The sequence below is a fragment of the Arachis ipaensis genome, chromosome B04, assembly GCF_000816755.2.
Source record: "Arachis ipaensis cultivar K30076 chromosome B04, Araip1.1, whole genome shotgun sequence".
Taxonomy (NCBI): Eukaryota; Viridiplantae; Streptophyta; class Magnoliopsida; order Fabales; family Fabaceae; genus Arachis; species Arachis ipaensis.
In genome coordinates this window covers 91,411,032-91,418,179 of record NC_029788.2, presented here as the reverse complement: position 1 = coordinate 91,418,179, position 7,148 = coordinate 91,411,032, and positions in this window count along the sequence as shown.

The following is a 7,148-nucleotide window of genomic DNA, read 5'->3' as shown; positions in this document are numbered from 1 at the left end:
AAAGAACCTCTGAAAACTCCTCAGGAAGAGGAGAAACCTCCTAAACCTGAGCTCAAACCACTACCACCATCCCTGAAATATACATTTCTGGGAGAAGGTGACACTTTTCCTGTAATCATAAGCTCTGCTTTAGAGCCACAGGAAGAGAAAGCACTAATTCAAGTGCTAAGGACACACAAGACAGCTCTTGGGTGGTCCATAAGTGATCTTAAGGGCATTAGCCCAGCCAGATGCATTCACAAGATCCTATTGGAGGATGATGCTAAGCCAGTGGTTCAACCACAGAGGCGGCTAAATCCTGCCATGAAGGAGGTGGTGCAGAAAGAGGTCACTAAGTTACTAGAGGCTGGGATTATTTATCCTATTTCTGATAGCCCCTGGGTGAGTCCTGTCCATGTTGTCCCTAAGAAGGGAGGTATGACAGTGGTTCATAATGAAAAAAATGAACTGGTTCCTACAAGAACAGTTACAGGGTGGCGTATGTGTATTGACTACATAAGGCTCAATACAGCCACCAGGAAGGATCACTTCCCTTTACCATTCATAGACCAGATGCTAGAAAGACTAGCAGGTCATGAATACTACTGCTTTTTGGATGGCTATTCAGATTACAACCAAATTGCAGTAGATCCTCAGGACCAGGAGAAAACAGCATTCACATGTCCATCTGGAGTATTTGCATACAGAAGAATGCATTTTGGTCTGTGCAATGCACCTGCAACCTTTCAGAGGTGCATGCTCTCTATCTTCTCTGATATGGTAGAGAAATTTCTGGAAGTCTTCATGGATGACTTCTTAGTATTTGGAGACTCATTTAGCTCCTGTCTTAACCATCTAGCACTTGTTCTAAAAAGATGCCAAGAGACTAACCTAGTTCTAAATTGGGAAAAATGTCACTTTATGGTGACTGAAGGAATTGTCCTTGGGCATAAAATTTTGAACAAGGGAATAGAGGTGGATCAAGCTAAGGTAGAGATAATTGAAAAATTACCACCACCCACCAATGTTAAGGCAATCAGAAGCTTTCTGGGGCATGTAGGATTCTATAGGAGGTTTATAAAGGATTTTTCAAAAATCGTAAAACCTCTGAGCAATCTGCTAGCTGCTGGCACACCATTTGTGTTTGACACAGAGTGTCTTCAGGCGTTTGAAACCCTGAAAGCTAAGCTGGTCACAGCACCAGTTATTTCTGCACCAGATTGGACATTACCTTTGGAACTAATGTGTGATGCCAGTGACCATGCCATTGGTGCAATATTAGGACAGAGGCATAACAAGCTTCTGCATGTCATTTATTATGCTAGCCGTGTTTTAAATGATGCCCAAAAAAATTACACAACCACAGAAAAAGGGCTGCTTGCAGTGGTTTATGCCATTGACAAGTTTAGATCATACCTAGTAGGATCAAAGTGATTGTGTACACTGACCATGCTGCTCTTAAATATCTACTCACAAAACAGGATTCAAAGCCCAGGCTCATAAGATGGGTGTTTCTTCTGCAAGAGTTTGATATAGAAATAAGAGACAGAAAAGAGACAGAGAATCAAGTAGCTGGTCACCTGTCCCGGATAGAACCAGTAGCAGGAGCATCCCTCCCTCCTACTGAGATCTCTGAAACCTTTCCAGATGAGCAATTGTTTGCCATTCAGGAAGCTCTGTGGTTTGCAGCATTGCAAACTATAAGACACAAGGTTCTCCTTCTGTAACCATGGAGAGGAAGCATGAAAAGCTTCTCTCAATACAGACTCAAACAAAACCCCCACATTCAAACTCTAAGTTTGGTGTTGGGAGGCCACAACCAAACTCTAACTTTGGTGTTGGGAGGTTCCAACCTTGCTCTGATTATCTGTGAGGCTCCATGAGAGCTCACTGTCAAGCTATTGACATTAAAGAAGCGCTTGTTGGGAGGCAACCCAATGTTATTTAATCATATCTATTTTATTTTCTTTTTTGTTATTTCGTGATTTATTAAGTTGATGATCATGTGAAGTCACAAAAACTACTGAAAAATCAAAAACAGAATGAAAAATAGCATTGAAAATAGCACACCCTGGAGGAGAGCAGTCTAGCGTTTAAACGCCAGAAACAAGCATCTGTCTGGCATTTAACGCCAGAAACAAGCACCAAGCTGGCGTTTAACGCCAGAAACAAGCATCTGCCTGGCGTTAAACGCCAGAAACAGGCTACATTTGGGCGTTTAACGCCAGAAACAAGCAGCAGTCTGGCGTTAAACGCCAGGATTGCACAGCAAGGGCGTTTTACACGCCTTATTGGAGCAGGGATGTTAAGTCCTTGACCCCACTTGATCTGTGGACCCCACAGGATCCTCTACAGAATCTGTGGACCCCACAGGATCCCCACATACCTCACCATTCCAATTCAAACCATTCCCCTCCCATACCCACCCATTCACACACCTCCTTCTCCACCACTTCTCCTTCTACTCCCTTCTATCTTCTTTTGCTCGAGGACGAGCAAACCTTTTAAGTTTGGTGTGGAAAAAAGTGTTGCTTTTTATTTTTCTATAACTATTTATGGCACCTAAGGCCGGAAAAACCTCTAGAAAGAGGAAAAGGAAGGCAGTTGCTTCCACCGCCGAGTCATGAGAGATGGAGAGGTTCATCTCAAAGGTCCATAGTTCAGTGGTAGAGCATTTTACTGCAGATCAAAGAGATATGAGGAAGGAGCAACAAAGACAAGGAAGAGACATAGAGAAACCCAAGAGCACCATTGGTTCTTCAAGAAGAGGAAGACGCCACCCTCACTAAGGTGGACCCGTTCCTTAATCTCTTTGTTCTTATTTCTCTGTTTTTCATTTACTATGCTTTATGTTTATTTATGTTTGGGTCTTATTACATGATCACTAGTATCTAAGTGTCTATGTCTTAAAGATATGAATGTCCTATGAATCCATCACCTTTCTTAAATGAAAAATGTTTTCTGAAAAAGAAAAAGAAGTACATGAATTTCAAATTTTAAAATAGTTTAATTATTTTGATGTGGTGACAATACTTTTTGTTTTCTGAATGAATGCTTGAACAGTGCATATGTCTTTTGAATTTGTTGTTTATGAATGTTAAAATTGTTGGCTCTTGAAATAATGATAAAAAAGGAGAAATGTTATTTAATAATCTGAAAAATCATAAAAATGATTTTTGAAGCAAGAAAAAGTAGTGAAGAACAAAGCTAGCAAAAAAAATGCGAAAAAAAAAAGAGAGCAAGAAAAAAGAAAAAGCAAGCAGAAAAAGCCAAAAGCTCTTTAAACCAAAAGGCAAGAGCAAAAAGCCAATAGCCCTTAAAACCAAAAGGCAAGGGTAATAAAAAGGATCCAAGGCTTTGAGCATAAGTGGATAGGAGGGCCTAAAGGAATAAAATCCTGGCCTAAGCAGCTAAACCAAGCTATCCCTAACCATGTGCTTGTGGCGTGAAGGTGTCAAGTGAAAACTTGAGACTGAGCAGTTAAAGTCGAGGTCCAAAGCAAAAACAGAGTGTGCTTAAGAACCCTGGACACCTCTAATTGGGGACTTTAGCAAAGCTGAGTCACAATCTGAAAAGGTTCACCCAGTTATGTGTCTGTGGCATGTATGTATCCGGTGGTAATACTGGAAAACAGAGTGCTTAGGGCCACGGCCAAGACTCATAAAGTAGCTGTGTTCAAGAATCAACATAATGAACTAGGAGAATCAATAACACTATCTGAATTTTGAGTTCCTATAGATACCAATCATTCTGAATTTCAAAGGATAAAGTGAGATGCCAAAACTGTTCAGAAGCAAAAAGCTAATAAGCCCCGCTCATCTAATTAAGACTGATCTTCATAGATGTTTCTGGAATTCATTGTATATTATCTTCTTTTTATCCTACTTTATTTTTAGTTGCTTGGGGACAAGTAACAATTTAAGTTTGGTGTTGTGATGAGCAGATAATTTATACGCTTTTTGGCATTATTCTTAGGTAGTTTTTAATATGTTTTAGTCACTTTTTATTATATTTCTATTAGTTTTTAATAAAAATCACATTTTTGGACATTACTTTTAGTTTGTGTATTTTTCTATGATTTCAGGTAATTTCTGGCTGAAATTGAGGGAGCTGAGCAAAAATCTGATTCAGGCTGAAAAAAGACTGCTGATGTTGTTGGATTCTGACCTCCCTGCACTCGGAATGGATTTTTTGGAGCTACAAGATTCCCATTGGTGCGCTCTTAATTGCGTTGAAAAGTAGACATCCATGGCTTTCCAGCAATGTATAATAGTCCATACTTTGCTCAAGGATAGATGACGAACGCCAGTTCCATGTTGCATTCTGGCGTTAAACGCCAGAAACAGGTTACAAGTTGGAGTTAAACGCCAGAAACAGGTTACAACCTGGTGTTTAACTCTAGAAACAGCCTAGGCTCGTGTAAAGCTCAAGTCTCAGCCCCAGCACACACCAAGTGGGCCCCAAAAGTGGATTTCTGCACTATCTATCTTAGTTTACTCATTTTCTGTAAACCTAGGTTACTAGTTTAGTATTTAAACAACTTTTAGAGATTTATTTTGTACCTCATGACATTTTAGATCTGAACTTTGTACTCTTTGATGGTATGAGTCTCTAAACTCCATTGTTGGGGGTGAGGAGCTCTGCTGTGTCTCGATGAATTAATGCAATTATTTCTGTTTTCTATTCAAACACGCTTGTTTCTATTTAAGATGTTCATTCGCACTTCAATATGATGAATGTGATGATCCGTGACACTCATCACCATTCTCAATCTATGAACGCATGCCTGATAACCACTCCCGTTCTACCTTCGATTGAATGAGTATCTCTTGGATTCCTTAATCATAATCTTCGTGGTATAAGCTAGAATCCATTGGCAGCATTCTTGAGAATCCGGAAAGTCTAAACCTTGTCTGTGGTATTTTGAGTAGGATTCAGGGATTGAATGATTGTGACGAGCTTCAAACTCACAAGGGTTGGGCGTAGTGACAGACGCAAAAGGATCAATAGATCTTATTCCAGCATGAGTGAGAACCGATAGATGATTAGTCGTGCAGTGACAGCGCACCTGGACCATTTTCACTGAGAGGACGGATGGTAGCCATTGACAACGGTAATCCACCAACACACAGCTTGCCATAGGAGGAACTTTGCGTGCGTGAAGAAGAAGACAGGGGGAAAGCAGAGATTCAGAAGACAAAGCATCTCCAAAACTCCAACATATTCTCCATTACTGCATAACAAGTATTTATTTCATGCTCTTTTATTTTTCGCAATTCAAACTGTTAATCATAATTAATCTCCTGACTAAGATTTACAAGGTAATCATAGATTGCTTCAAGCCAACAATCTCCGTGGGATCGACCCTTACTCACGTAAGGTATTACTTGGACGACCCAGTGCACTTGCTGGTTAGTTGTGCGGAGTTGTGAAAAGTGTGAATCACAATTTCGTGCACCAATCTTTCCATGAGAAGTTTGGATGATTTCTCCATGAAGGATTATAGGTGTTTCCATAGGATTCTCCCATGTAATTCACCTCTTCCATTGCTGTGTTCTCAGGATCATATACTTCTTCTTCAGATGAAGCTTCTTTGGTACTGACTGTTGCTGCTTGCATTCCAGGCAGACTCTGAGAAATCATATTGATTTGCTGAGTCAATATTTTGTTCTGAGCCAATATGGCATCCAGGGTATCAATTTCAAGAACTCCTTTCTTCTGACTTGTCCCATTATTCACAGGATTCCTTTCAGAGGTGTACATGAATTGGTTATTTGCAACCATTTCAATGAGTTCCTAAGCTTCTATGAGGATCTTCCAATGGAAGTCCATGAAACTTGTAATTCTATTGCATCAGAGAAACTAATTGAGGCTTAAGCTCAAAGTTGTTTGCTCCAATGGCAGGGATTGAGATGCTTCTCCCATAGAAGTCGGGAGTAGGTGCAGTAAAGCTACCAAGCACCTTCCTTGCATTGTTGGCATTGTTGTTGTTTTCAGCTGCCATGGCTTCTTCTTGTTTGAAAGTTTTTGTTAGGTCCTCTATAGAGAGTTGTACTTTAACTTCTTTGAGCTTTCTCTTCAGTCCTTTCAGGTTCAGGATCAGCTTCAACAAGAATGCCCTTGTCCTTGCTCCTGCTCATAAGAAAAGAGAGGAGAAGAAAATATGAAATCCTCTATGTCACAGTATAGAGATTCCTTGAGGTGTCAGAGGAAAATAAAAATAGAAGGATGAGATAGAGAAGAGAGTATTCGAACTTATCAAGAGGGACAGAGTTCGAATTGCTGATAATGGAGAAATGTTAGTCCTTTAAATAGAAGGATTTGAGAAGAGGGGAAGAATTTTTGAAATTTAAAGTAAAAAGATTTTGAAATAATTAAAAGAAATTTTGAAAATTTGGTAAATGATTTTCGAAAACTAAGATTGGGAAAGAAATTAAGTGATTTTTGGAAAAGATTTTGAAATTAGAAATCAAAAAGATATGATTGAAAATTAATTTTGAAAAAAATGTGATTGAAAAGATATGATTGAGAAGATATGATTGAGAATCAAATTAAAAATAAATTTTTAAAATTAAAGTTGATTACTTGACTAACAGGAAATTAAAAGATATGATTCTAGAATTAAAATTTAATCCTTTCTTAATAGGCAAGTAACAACTTGAAAATTTTGAGTTAAATCATTAATTGTAGCAAGGATTTTCGAAAATAATAATAATTTAAAAAATGGAAAGAAATTGATTTTGAAAAGATACGATTGAAGAGATATGATTTGAAAAAGATTTGATTTTGAAAAATTATGAATATTTGAAAAAGATTTGAATTAAAAACAAAATCTTCCCTCTAGTGTCCTCCTGGCGTTAAACGCCCAGAATGGCATCCATTCTGGCGTTTAACGCCCAGAATGGCATCCATTCTGGCGTTTAACGCCCAAAATGCTACCTTTTTGGGCGTTTAACGCCCAGCCAAGTACCTTGGCTGGCATTTAAACGCCAGTTTTCCTTCCTCACTGGGCGTTTTGAACACCCAGCTTTTTCTCTGTAATTCCTCTGCTGTCTGTTCTGAATCTTCAATTCTCTGTATTATTGACTTGAAAAGACATAATTTTGAAAAATTTTTGAATTTTTTTAATGATGAAAAACAATCAAAATGCAACTAATCATGGAAAACTA